Source organism: Cavia porcellus, unplaced genomic scaffold (assembly GCF_034190915.1).
Source record: "Cavia porcellus strain 051 isolate PalLab524CR breed Dunkin Hartley unplaced genomic scaffold, mCavPor4.1 scaffold_31, whole genome shotgun sequence".
Taxonomy (NCBI): Eukaryota; Metazoa; Chordata; class Mammalia; order Rodentia; family Caviidae; genus Cavia; species Cavia porcellus.
The window spans coordinates 2851261-2865499 of NW_026947514.1; positions in this window are offsets into that span (position 1 = coordinate 2851261).

Consider the following 14239-nt stretch of genomic DNA (forward strand, 5'->3'; position numbering starts at 1 on the left):
CCACCATCATCACCATCAGCACCACCATCACCAACACTACAATCATCATCACCACCACCATCACCACCACCATCATCACCACCATCACCAACACTATAATCACCATCACCACCACCATCACCACCACCATCATCACCACCATCACCACCACCATCACCAACACTACAATCATCATCACCACCACCGTCACCATCTCACAGAGCTCGCCCACACAGATGGAGAGGTAGGACCTGGCCCACACCTCCCTGCAGGGTGCCTGTCCCATCCTTCCTGTGAGGGCTGTGCATTGGGCCAGGACTGCCTGCCATGGCTCAGCTTCCTTGCGGTCCTGAAGAAGCTGCAAGACACAGGCCCCTTTCTGCATGCGCCCTGAAAAGCTGACATGGAAATCAGGGTTCCTCTGGCAAAGGTAAACCCTGCTCCACCCATGACACCAGGGTCTCCCATGACCCCTGCACAGCAGCAAGACTGCAGGAGACCCCAGGCTCCCCAGCCTTACCTTGCCCACCCTTGGGGGCAAGGCCTCTTGACTCTCAGGCCCCACCTCTCTTGGCTTGCAGGGTAGGGGTGAAGCTAGGGTCCCAGTTTTGATGAGTTCTCTTGAAGTTGCTGGACAAGCAGGAGACCAGTGTGAGGGAGGCTGGGCCTGGGTAAGGGCACAGGTCCAGGCCTCTGATGTTGTGGGGCCTGTGCTGGGCCAGCCGACAGGTCCAGCCTGGCCAGGCTGAGGGGCCGCATGGCCTCACATAACCTTAGCCTGCTGTGTGGGGATGCAGGGGGAGCCTGAGCCAAGCAGTTGGCTCGGAAACATGGGGTGTTTGTCATGTTCCGCGATGTGGCCGTGGACGCCTGCCACCGTTTATCATTATCATTAAGTACAAGTTGGCAGGGGTGGGTGCGGGAGCCTCAGCCCTGCTTGCCAGCTGCCCGGCGGAGAAGCAAGCCCCGCTCAAGGTGCTGCGTATGTGCGGGTGGCTGGGTGGGCCTGAGTCCTGTCCTATTACCCACCCAGGAGTCAGCCCTGCCCCCAGCCTGGGCCATGCACAGGACACTCAGCTTCCCATGGGTGGACTTCCAGGCCATGGCGTGGCTGGAGGTGGAGCCAGTGGCCCTGCAGGAGGCCAGGGCGGCCCCAGGGGGAAGGCGAAGTCTGGCCTGACAGGTCTTGTCTCCCTTGGGGCCTCCGGGCCTGCCGCAGACAAATGGCAGGAAGATGGAGCGAGGCTGCATCTTCTCGCTCCCCACGCACCTCTCTGGGCTCTGTGCCCACAGCTGGCTGCCAGGGAGACATACTGGGCCCCAGAGGAGCCCCCTGCAGGTCCCTTCTGAAACAGCTCCTCTCACTGCCACTTATTATAGGCATGACTGTTTATGCCTGTAATAAATGGATGAGAAAAGCATGATGTGGTCCTGTTTGGAGGGTCAGCATACTCGCTCCCTGGAGGCACCTTCCTGGTTCTTCATCCTGGGTATTGCACTGGACGCAGAAACCCTGCAGCCTTCTATAAAGAGAGATAAATAAGACACAATGTGTGTTGACTGACTAAAGGGGAGCATGAGTAATTGAGGCTTGTAACAGGGACTTGTAACTCACACAGGAAGGAAAATTTTAAGGTCTGTGTCTTGGGATTAGGGTCAAGAGACTCTTAGTCTGGTGAGGAGACAGGGACACAGAGCAGCCAGTGTGAGTCTTGGTGGCTACCCTTGGAAAGCAAGGCTTTCTTTTCAAGGTTGGCTTGCAGATCATAGATGGCAAAGAGACTCTGATGTTTAATAAGAACTTGGCAGGGAAGATTGGTGATTGACTAGTGATGTCTGCCACGAGTGCCAAAATCACAAGAGAGAGTATGAGTGCCAAGGATCTAACATTCTTGTTCTACGTTGTACAGTGCAGATAAACAAAAAGGTCTTGGACCGCTCATGCTATAGAAGGGGAGATGGAGGCCCAGGGTGGGGAGGCACCTCACAATCAATGACGGAACACAGCTAGAGCCCCAGCTGGGTCAGGCTGGCTCCTGCTGGAGACCAGAACAGGGCCCTTCAGGGCAGTGTGCTCCATCATAATGGGCAGGGAGTGGCCCAAGTGGCTGGAGCAGTTGGGCTGGAGAGAGAAGAGGGAGGGTCCCAGGGTCTCAAGGCCACACAGCAAGTCACGTCTCCTTCCCAAATTCATCTGCACTGTGGAGTCATTGGGGGAGGAAGGGGCCTGGCAGGCTGGATGCTTCGGCCAGGGCTGGACAGCTGCAGCATGTTCCTGTGAGGACCAGTCTGAGGCCAGGTCCAGGCCAGTGCTCACCTGTGTGGCCTTGGGAAACCTTGGTCTTGCTGAGGTTCTTGTGCTACTCTGTAAAGTAGCACCAAGGACTTTTGCATGCAGGATGGTACTGCCCTGGCAGGTGCTGGATGGTACACAGCGTGCTGGGATCTCCCTGGGCCCATGGCCACACCGTCACCTCTTCTGTGACCTCCTCTCTGCCTATGGGTGACACTGCACAGCCGTGGTTCTTGGGTGGGCACAGCCCCATCTCCTCGCCATCATCCATCTAGGGCTCTTCCCTCGGTCCTGGACTCTGCTGACCTGCAAGGTCCCCAAAGTGCCCAGCATTTTATTGGTGAATGCTGGTGGACATCAGAAACATGAGGTTGGGGGACAGGGCAGAGTGGAGCCCAGCATTTTATTGGTGAATGCTGGTGGACATCAGACACATGAGGTTGGGGGACAGGGCAGAGTGGAGGTGATGGCACCAGTTTGTCCCTGAGCTGTGGCACAGCTATGTGTCAGAACCACCTGCTGGCTTCCTCCTGGAGGCCTCACCAGGCCCTTACTGTCTTTTCCACCAGGATCTGTCTCCCAGCCCTGCACACAGGGGCTGAGGACCAGACTGGCACTGGGGGTGATGCACAGAGCTCAGGTTGTGCATGGCTGGGCACCCGCAGGCCTCTCCCCAGGGCCATGGTGTCGCAACCCTTCTTGGCCACTGATCCAGCTTCTCTGGCAGTTGTGGTTGCTTCAGCTGTGATTCCAACCATGATTTTTCCCTCTAAACAACCACTCTGGAGAGAAGGACTCCCATGGCGAGGGAGCTGGCTGCAGCAGGCTCTGCTCTGCCGAAGTTCCTAGCCCTGTCCCCACCCTACTGGAGTCGCTCTGAGCTGGGACCGCAGGCCAGGTGTCTGGGTCTCTGGGTCCCTGGGTCTCTGGCATCAGGTCTTGCTGGTCACCCCTGCCTGAGGCCTCAGAGGAGTTTATGGCTGGCTCAGCAGGTCTGGCTTTCAGGGTGGGGCATAGGTGTCCCCGGCCACTCTCCAGTTTCCTGTCCCTCCCAGAACCCTGCTCCCCCATGGAAGTCCCCTTGGAAGCCCCCTCCATGAAAGCCCTCTCTGCCCTTGGTCCAGAGAGGTCAGGAAACCTGCTGGAGGCCACACAGCCTTGGATAGGAGCCCTAGGGAGGCAGACTTCACTAGGCCAGGTGTCCCCATCAGCCTCTACCTCACCTAGGAGATTGAAGCCCATCAAGGTGTCCCCACATATGAGCTCTTTGTCACCTGTCTGGCCACCTTACAGGGGATGACAAAGCACTTGGGGGGTTGCTGGGCTCCCTCCGATTTCAGTGCTAGGGAAACGGAGGGACAGATTACACAGGTGTCAGAGTGGAGACAGGTCTGGGGTCTCTGCCATCCCAGCTCTTCATGACTTCCTTCCTGGGCTTTGTGACACTGGGGGGGCAGGGAGTGCAGGGAGGGCTCTGGGTTCCTTCCTGGGAGCCTGGGGACAGCACACACATGGTGATCCGTATATCGAGTTCTCGGGGCTGCACCCCTGCCTTCTTGGCCTCGGCCTGCACACCGGGCTGTCCTTGCAGTACCGGTGGCTGGGGCGGGGTCTCTGCCTTGCCCTCCCTGCTGTGTGTGGCCGGTGCCAGGGGCAGGTGCCTCCTGGTGCAGGAAGAGACCCTGCAGGGCAGGACGCATATGTGGAAGTCACACTGGCATCTTACGTCGATGCCAGCAGCGACGCCAACTCATGTTGCTTATTAAAAACAAAAACCCAGAGAGCAACGCTGGGGCGGGGTGCATGGCCGAGCGGTGACAGCCTGGATAGCACTGAAAAAAGCCAAACCAAAGCGCAGCCTGCTCCAGGCTTAAAGACCCGCTGCCCCGCACCTGGGCCTCACACGCACAGCCTGCGACACCAGTGGCCGTCCCATTCGGGTGGATTTATGAGCATCCCCTGAGTTGAAGGGCAGCAGTGAGGAGCCAGGCTCAGACTCCTGGAGCCCCTCCCAGTCAGCCGCAGGCTGCTGGCCCCCGGCCTGCCAGGCAGTCCCCGGGTCCAGATCCAAGGAACGAGCGGCCAGTGTCCTGTAGTGGCCGCCGGGAGGTGCAGGCGAGCTGGGGCACCGTGGCCCTTGCGACCCCAGCCTCATAGCTGCAGCCTTGCATCCCGGGCCAGCACTCAAGGCTCCCGCCCCTGAGACTCTGAGCTCCCTCTAGCCGCTTTCTCACCCCGAGTTTTGGGGGCAATGCCAGGGGAACCCAGCTTAGCTGTCCCGCCTTCTGTTCTAACCCTCAGAGTAAACAGGAACATTAAACCACTACTTGGGGATCAGGAAACTGGAAATAATCAAAACACAGTGTCCTGTCCTGGGCCTGGGCGCTGGGCTGCCTGTCATCACCCCAGCCCTGCTCCCTGGGGCTTTCCCGGCTCCCCCTCCGCCCCTGCTGCCCACTGTGGTGGCCCACAGCCCAAGCCGCCCTGTGCCCTGACACCTGGGAACCGCCCCGCTGTGATGTCATCACGAGGCTGGGCTTGGAGGCCCCTGAGTACTCAGCTGCTTCCCCACCAGCCCCAGGGGTTGGCCGTGGGTATGGGGGCCCCTGGGACTCAATGCTGCTTCCTGTCCTCTGACCAGAGTGGTTCTGTGCAGGGGGCTCCCCCTTCCTCTGCACCCCGAGGTCAGGGCCAGTTAGGAAGGCCTGGGGTGCATGGGTCAGGCGAGCGGGCTTGGTCCCGCCTCCATCCCAGGACACCCTGACCACTGAAGCCCTTCCAGAAGGACCCTCTGCTCCCAGCAGCCTCTGATGGCAGCTTCCTAAAGGGGAAACTGAGGCTCGGCCAGCTCTTTCCTGAAGCTCTGAGTGCTTTCACCAGGGGTCACCCAGGGCCACTTCAGATACTTCCTGCCCTCTCTGGGTCTCTGCCTAAGGATCTTCTGATCTCTCGGGATCTCAGGGAAACCGAGGAAGGGGAAGGCTTGGAATCCTCCTGGGAAACGTGGCACAGCCCCAGCCTGGGTGACAGCCACCTTTACTCAGTCTTGTGGGCACCACACACAGCCGTGCCTGCCGGGTCACCAGGGAGGACAGTGAATGCTGAGCCCTGGGCTGCCCGGCTCTGAGCAGGATGCTGTCCTTCTGCCCAGACCCTCACACAGGCAGCTGGGCCCGGCTCTGCCGACCACGTAGCCCTCGGTGGAGCGAGTACTTCCTGGAGAGACTGGGAACCACCAAAAGGTCTGGACCTAAAGACTTCAGCTCGGGTGGGCGGGCCGGAGCGGAAGAGGAGGATGATTGACACCCAGTGTATGCAGAGCAGGAGAGTGCGTGAGGGTGGGGGGCCCAGGGTGACCTCTAGCAGCAGGTCGGGGGTCATAGTCCTTGGGATGGGGAGGAGAGAGCAGCCAGGTCGTTGCCAGCTGTGACCCTACAGAAGAGGCAGCATTCACCCTGACAGGACTCCCTGCAGCTCGGAGTGGCCCCAGGGCCAGCTCTGGCCAGTGAGATGCATGGGGGATGTTTTGTTCTCCTGATAAGAGAAGCTATGGGAGGGATGCCCTCCCCATCTTCCTGCTTCCTGCCTGTGAACACTGGGGTTTGATGTTTGGAGCTGCAGCAGCCCTCTTGCAAGAAGGAGGATAGTCTGGAGAGGTCCTGGTTGCTGGCTTAGGGCTACAGAGCCAGTGCCAGCAACCCCAGCCCCAGACCCTTCTAGGCTGGAAAACCTAACCCCGCTTGTTGAAGTCACACCCTGTTCCCTGGGTCTTCTCTAATTTGCGGCCGGGGAGTGGATGTGGACAGTGGCCGAGGGCACGGATGTGGGTGGCAAGCTCAGGGAGGGGGAGGGGAGGCAGAAAGCGGGTTGGTACAGGCTGAGTTGCAGCAAGTGGGGTGCCACCCTCTCTGACGGGAAGAAAACAGTGACAGGGACAAGGAAACCCGTTCCTGGAGCTCTTCCTGCTGTGAGCCCCCGGGGTTTGCTTCCACTGCCTTGCTGATGTCCCACACAGGGTCACAGGCCAGGCGCCAGGGCTGCGCCCACTTCACTGTCGGGGGCCCTGTGGGTCTGGGAAAGCGCTGCGGAGACTCAGACATGCCTGGGGGCCCCAGAGAGGCGCCAGCAGGCAGGGGGCTGCGCAGCCACCCTGAGGTAGGACAGGAGGCCAGGACCTCGGCGCAGGGGACACAGGAAGCAAAGGGACGAGGGGCCAAAGGAGGATGAGCTGAGTCGCGTGTCGGGCTCGGGGGCCAGCGGGTGCAGGTGGGTGCTGGGCCTTCGTGCCCAGTCCAGGAGGGGCGGGGCCAGGGCGTGAGGCCTGCAGTGGGGGAGCCGGGATGCGTCCGGGGTGGCGCAGCCACGCCCCTCCCAGATGTCTCCCGAGGTGGGCAGGCAGCTGGAGCCTTGGCCGGCGGCCACTGCACACAGCTCGGCCCCATTGTCATTGAGTAACTGCAGCCAGGCCCTTCTGTCCAGGCCATTTCGGGACAGCTTGGCTGTTGGTGGCCCAGGGAGGGATACCTGGGACCCCCGGCCTTGTCCATGAGGGCCAGGAAGGAGAGGGAAGCCCAGGAGGGACATGTGGCTGTTCAAGGCCCACCTTGCCCAGGTAGGAGGTTTGGGTAGGTCCTGTCCCTGACACTGTCATCTGTAAAATGGGCACAATGGCCGTGTCCCGGGAGTAAGAATTAAAGGAAAGGATTCCAGGGCTAGAGCTGCCGCTGGACGGCAGAGCTCTTGCCTGGCCTCGGGCTCCGTCCTGGCCTCTGCAGACACAGGCAGATGAGTTACAGGAAGCTTCCATGTGTCTCTGCCTGGGGGTGGCACAGGCCCACTGAGACAGCCTTCTCTGCAGAGCCATGGTGCAGACTCGTGTCTGATGTCACTCCAGGGGTGTGGGCCCTAGAGGGACCCTGGGGTCCCATGAAGCAGAGCCTTGCCCTGAGGTACCCCCCCATCATCTGGATTAATAAGGCTGCTGTCCCGTGGCGGGGTGGGGAGAGCCACCAGCGATTTGGGGTTCGTACCTCTGCTGAGATTCCCCTCCACGCAGCAAGCGCAGGCCTCTTCCTGCCGCCCAGCGGAAAGCAATGCTCCTCGGCACTCTGGTGTGGGAGGAGGGGGACAGCCAGCAGCTGGCCGCTCTAACCCTCCACGTGGTCCTGCATCCCTGAGCCCTTGGCTCTGTCCGGCCGGGGCCCCTGCTGTGGTGCCCACGCTCCCTTCCGAGGCCTCTTCGGGTGCCACCCCACTGTGTCAGTATCGGCCGTGGGCCTTTCCTCACCCAGGAAAGCTCTCCCCAGGAGGCTTGGTGAGTCCTCGTGGTATGCTCACAGCACCCTCAGATGACGCCACAGGAGGCCAGCAGCAGCTGAGACCCCTTACCCAGGGTCCAGGGTGGGGGCGAGGGGCTGGGCCTCTGCTGCTTCCATGGTGACTGGAGTCATGACTCCCCTGGGAGGAGGCCTGAGTGGGAGAAGGACCCCGTTCGGTCAAGGCCTTCCCCAAAAGCCTGCCCAGAGGTCGGGAAGAAAGACCCCCTCATGGGGAAGCCGGTGCCCTTCACAGCTTTAGTGAGGTGAAGGACTGGCCGTGGCTGTGGGCGGGAAGGGGCACCTGCCACCCCAGTCCAGCTGTTGTCCTGCTGCTGCAGGCCGCAGGAGCAGCAGAAGACCACCGAGGGGTGGGGGATGGAGCAGAGGCCCAGGGCTCGTGGTTGTTGGTCACCTCTGTCCGGGCACTACATACCTGGCCCGCACAGCTTACAGGGCGAAAGCGTTACTCTGGATCATGGTTTCACTGTTAGGGTCCATGGTGAGAGCCCCGGTGGTGAAGAGCTGCTCAGGAAGAGCCCGGAAGAAGGACAGGGACCAGGTCTGCCCTCCCCAGGCCCGGCCACTGCTTTTTCAGAGAGGAGGGTGGGAAGGGAGGCGCCAAACCCAGTCACACAGTGAAGGCACTCGGGGCAGGGAACAACCTCTGCTGAGGCTCAGAGGCAGGACAGTCATGGCAGTCGAGGGGACCGTGCTGGGGATACTGAGCTGGGGGTCCACACAAGACCTGACCAGGTTCCCCCGCTCCAAGGCCACCAGAGTGAACTGTCTGAGACATGACCTTGGCTGTGTCACCATCGCACAGGCTTTGCTCACTCTGCTGCCACGTCTACCACAGGTTCTTTGCACCTCTTCTCCTTCCTCTAGGGATTCTAATGAACTCCTACTCAGTCCTCAGGGGCCCCCTTCTCCAAGGGAGCCTCCCCAAACTTCTCCACCCCTTGGCCCCCACAGCACGCATGCAGTGGGGCAGGACTGTCACTGTCTCTTGCCTAGGTTACCTCTCACTCAGTGGAAAGCTTCTTGGGGATTCCTGCCCAGGACCCCAGACTCCAGCCCACAGCACAGCCCACAGCCTGGTGAGAAGGGAGTCAGGAGAAGACGCCTTTAAACTCTGAAGAGACATTTCCCCAAGCAGCTGGCAAGGCCCTGCCGCTCCGGGGGATTTTCCAATCTGCTCCAGAAAGGCCCAGTTCCGAGCGTGTGGGAGCATTTGGGGACACGGCCCTCACCGTCGCAGCATGGTGCACCCCAGGGCCTCCCCCTCTTTCCTTCCCCACCCCCAGCAGCCCGCTGCAGGGTGGGAAGAGGGTTAGGGTTAGGTCTTTTATCCCTGGTCCCCAGACATGGAGGGGTCCTGCCCTGCCGCGGGGACCCCGGGTCTTGGGGATGGTGATGGGCTGGGCACTGTGTCTCGGAGTGGCTCTGCCCTGCTGTGGATGTGCTGGCCCTGGGAGTCTGGGAGCCCGGGGGGGTGCTGTGGTGGGCAGGGCTTGGGTCAGCGGTGACAGCAGCATGAGGGGCACCCCTGGGGCCTCCAGGGATGGAGCGGAGACTCTGGGAAAGGGGTTCGCCCCTGCTCGGCCTGGCACCAGCCTCATCTGTGGGAGGTGTTTTGCTCTTAGTAATTGATGAGAAGTTTGCTGCTAAGTCTGCCCAGAACCCCAAAGTGGAAGCAGGCAGAGGGCCAGCGGGAGCAGGGAATGTTCTTTTAAAACACATTTTTCTGAAAGTATGTTTGGTCTGTCTTAGGACCCTGTGAAGCGCATGCAGTTTGAATAGGGCTGAGCAGAGGGTTCTCCTTTGCCTTGAGTGCCTGGAGGCGTCCTGGGGGGCAGAGGGGCACCTTGACCCTGGACAGCCAGGTGTCCTGGGCCCAGCGACCCACCTGCTGCTTACTGGCCTTGCTCACTGGGCACAAGGCTGGCCTCAGGTGTTGGCCTGGGGCTAGTCGCTCAGAGTGGTGGGGAGAGTGCTCGCGGGGCTTCCCCTGCCCAGCAGTGTGGACAGCCCTGCCCTCTGCCCTGAGCTCTGCTGCTTCCTACCTGGGCATCACAGTCACCACCCAGCCAGGCTGCTGGTTTTCTGGGGAATCATCTTGCAGGGGCTTTGTGGAGGAGGAGGGGTGCCAGTGGTCTGCAGGGCCCCCTGGGTGTGGGCTCAGGATTACCAGGTAGAAAAGTTGCCCGAGCATTGTTTCCAAGAGTGGGGCAGCAAGCCAGGCCACCGAGTTACCTTGGGGGTGACGGCCCTGAGTCCCCCCGCCCCGGCAGGCTTCCAGGGCTGCATCTGTAAACGCAAGGTGGTGGACAGGATGCCCTGTCCCCTGCGGCTCTGTCTGCTCTGGCGTTCGGCCCCAGGTGACTCCCTGCCCCTGCGTCTCACCTGCTGGAGGATGCCAACAATTAGGCCGCAGCTTCAGCAGAGAGGTGCAGGGTGTTCTTTGCAGATCCCAGGAGCTTGGCGAGAACCCAATTTAAAAATGGCTTGGAGAGAATCAAAACTTAAAAATGGCGAGCAGTGGGCAGGATGGGGCGTTGGAGGCCCCCGCGGGGAGCACAGGCCCAGCCAGCAGGCTGTTGTGACAGTGGCCTTGGTTACCTAAGTCCCCGCTCGGAGATACACCAGGGCAGGGCTCTCGGATTCCAGAGCCTCACTGGAGCAGTCACAGCCGGGCCAGCGGGAGGCGGGCCAAGCCCGTGTGGGCACCTTATTGGGAGTGGAGGTTCCTGCGGGGTCGCCGCTCACCCCCATTTTAACCCTGGGCAGTTACTGCACCAGGGCTTGTGAGGCCAGCTGAGGGCTGACCCTGCCAAGGACCCTGCTCGGGGTCTGTGTCTCCTGCTCGCCCAGGCTGAGGCAGATGTGCGCCACCTCCGTTCATGCAGGTGGAGCCAGAGCTCACAGGTTACGAAATCCACCCCTAGTCTGGCCAAGGTCACGGCTGGGGCGAGGCAAGGTCAGGAGGCCACCGTGTGTCAACCGACTGCAGAGACTGGGCCTGCAGTCCTTTTTCAGTTCCAAAACCAGTGGGTCCCACAGCCCTGCAGAGGTGCCGGATGGGCCTTTCCAGAAGCACTGATTTTCATCTGTGTTACAAAACAACTACCCATTAACTCTGTGACTCGACTGGGTGCGTTACCTGGAAGGCTACAGTTTAAAAACTGAGATTATTTTGGATTGAATCTAAGAAAAACATTAAGTAAAAAGTGATCTCAGTGGGAAGATGGCTACAGCCAGGGTTGTGGACTGAGCCCTGGACAAGGCCACCTTGGTCGCCCTTTCTTTGGGCTCCATATGTCATGTCTGTTCCTCTCTCCTGCCCCCTGCCCGCTTTCTGTACCACCTGTTCTGTCTCAGGCCTTCAGCTCCCTCTGCCCCAGTGGCTGCCATCTTGGTGGATCTAGTGGCCGCCATCTTGGTGGATCTAGTGGCCACTCTTGGAAGGAATCTGGTCGTCTCCTTGGGGTGATTACTGGGCACATTGACACAGATGGCTCTCAGAGCATTCCTGTCTTTCACTAGCCCCCAAACATTGGTGTTCCTCAGAGTTCAACCAGAACTTCACTTGCTCAGGCCCCTCACTATCCTCCTCGTGGGTCCCACTGCCACCTTTGTACTCACCATGAGCTATCAGTGCATGATGTTTCTCACCCTGTGCTGGTGACCTCTTGGCAGCGTGGACCCCCCTGCCTAAGTCCACCTTCTCTCCCAGCTGCCCTTCCCTGAGTCTCTGCTGCCACCAGTGCCACTGCTCAGACCCAGGGCAGGCTCAGCCCCAAGGTCTGGTCCTCCCCCTCCATGTCTGATGCACCCTCCGCTGGGATGCCCACTCCTCCATCTGCCCAAGGACTTTCACCTGCCTGGACACAGCAGCCAGCAGTTTCTCTTCAAGGCATTCATCCCTGCCTAGCTGACTTCCCTCCATCCCAGCCTCCCATCCTCCTGGGTAAAGCTTGACTGACCAGTATGGCGGGGCACATCTGTAATCCCAGCACTCTAGGAGGCAGAGACAGGAGGAGCACAGGTTTGAGCACAGTCTGGTCAGCTTATCCACTTAGTGAGACCTTTCCTCAAAATTTTAAAAAAAACAGCTAAAAAGGATTGGCGTGGTAGCTCCCTGTGAGGGACCTGGGGTCAATCCTCAGTACTGCCAACCAACCAAACAACTTGGCCCCCGGACCGATCCTGCGTGGCTCCCCGGTTTGACTCCTGTGTAATCATCGGGGGTACAGCAGGCAGTCTGCAGCCAGAGGCTCAGCGTGGCGGGGTGGTCACTTTGCTCATCCATCATTATGTCCCAGGACTCCCAGGAGTGGCAGCTCCCAGGAGGCTCTCCCAGGCTCAGAGTGACCTCCACCCTTGCCTGCTCCTGCCACCTGCCGGGGAGGTGGGCAGGAGCTAGGGGTGTAACGGGAAGCTGGGCATTGTTTTCCTGCTCAGGTCTGCTGACCAAACCTTGTCCTGTTGTCAGGCTGACCTCCAGAAGGCTGGAGATGTCAGGTTGGTGGGGATGCATGGGCACAGCCAATACCTCTGTTACCAAGGAGGACCTAGAGAAGATCTCCGGTGGCCAGCTAGATGCCCTACAGGAACAGATGCCCACCTCTGACCTGGGGGTCCTCCCACCTGGCCTCTGCACCTCAGGTTTGGCATGGATGGATGAGTGAATTCTGGGCATGATTTCTGGACTGGCACTTAGTAGGGCCCAGCCAAGGCATCACCTCGTCATTATTCCTGTACCGAGGCTTTGGCACTGGGGACCCCAGGGGCCTCGGGCTGGCTGGGGTAGGTGCGGTTGGTGCGTAGCAAATCAAACCTGTCAATTCCAGAAGCTTTTGGCACATCGTTGAAGCGACGAGATGACTTTGAGAAGTGTCTGCATGTTTTTTCCCCAAGTGCAGTTATTTTTGCCGCTGTGAAATGTTCTGAAATCTGACAGTTTTGTTTTGAGTCTTAGCCCGATGTGAAGATGGAAAGGAACACTGCCTCCCAGTTCTGTGGCACCCGCTTCTTGGGGTTTCCTGAGGACACCCAGATCTCAGAGGGGAGGCCAAGGAGAGGCCTGGGACTGAGGTTCCCAGGCAGGGTGTGGTGGGGTGAGCTGGGACCCTGGCTGGCCACCGGACAAGCTACTATGTGCCTGGCTCATGCACCCACAGTCCCCAGGCAGGGTGCGGTGCGGGGTGTTGGAGGCCGTGGCAGGGGGGCAATGAGGTTGCTTTGTCATGCGTTGTGGCAGGGGAAGAGGGTGCTGAGGGAACAGGAGAGGTCTGCAGTGAAGGTGGGGTTCCAGGTGCCCCCACCCCTGACTGCGATCCTGCAGTCTCCCCACAGCTACCCTGTGAGCCTGCAGGACTGCGGGCTCAGGGCTATGGAGGAGCACCCTGAGGACAGGGAGAAGCCCAGCAGGCATGTCCTGTGAGGGTGCATGCCTCAGCCAGCTGCCTCCCTACCCAGGTGGGCGCGGGCCGCTCTGCTGCAGTGACACCATCTCACACGCCTGCAAACGTGTTCCAGTGTTTACGGCGCGCTGGGCTGCATTGCCATGGCGACCGGTGATGCAGCCCTTTCTTCGGAGAGGTAGACAGAGGAGTCACTGAGGCCCACGCTGCAGCGCCTTCCCGGCTAGGAAGCAAAGCCAGACCCGGCACACGGCAGGTCTCTCCCGCCCTCTCCAGCCTACGCCCTGGAACCTTCGAGTAGCAGACACTGGCCCGTGGGTTAGGTCCCGTAGATGGGGGGCAGTGGAAGCAAGGAGGCTCTTTTCTCTCTTTCTATATAAACTATGTGAGGCTGAAGCGGTGGCTCCATGGCACTGGGGACTCATTATTTCTGTCACTCACCATCCTGCTGCTCCCAGACCCGCCATGCAGCCAGCAAAGGAGGAGAAAACCAGCCTGAGTGTGTGGCCCTTTGCTATGAGGCTGTGTGGGTGCCATCCCCTCCCATCTCATTTCCGTCCCATCTTGTGGCATTCTTCTCACTCCATCTATCCATTGTATTCTCCCATCTATCCATCCATCACTGTATCAATCTCTCCACTCATCCCTCCATCCATCCATCCATCCATCCATTCCATCCATCCCTCCATTCCATCCATCCATCCATCCATCCATCCATCCATCCATCCATCCCTCCATTCCATCCATCCATCCATCCATCCATCCTTCCTTCCATCCCTCCATTCCATCCATCCATCCATCCTTCCATCCTCCATCCATCCATTCATCCATCCATTCTCCATCCCTCCATCCTCCATCCATCCATCTTTCTATCCCTCCATCCTCCATCCATTCACCCCTCCATTCCATCCATCCATCCATCCATCCATCTTTCCATTCCTCCATCCTCCTTCCATCCATCCCTCCATTCCATCCATCCATCCTCCATCCCTCCATCCTCCCTCTCTCCATCCATCCTTCCATCCATCCATTCTATCCATCCATCCATCCATCCATCCATCCATCCATCCATATCATCCATGCCTCAATTCCTTCCATCCCTCCATCCATCCTACCCATCTATCCCATCCATCTATCTATCCATCCCTCTCTCCATCCATCCCTCCATTCCTTCCATCCCTCCATTCCATCCATCACTTCCATCCATCCCATCCATCCGTCCATCT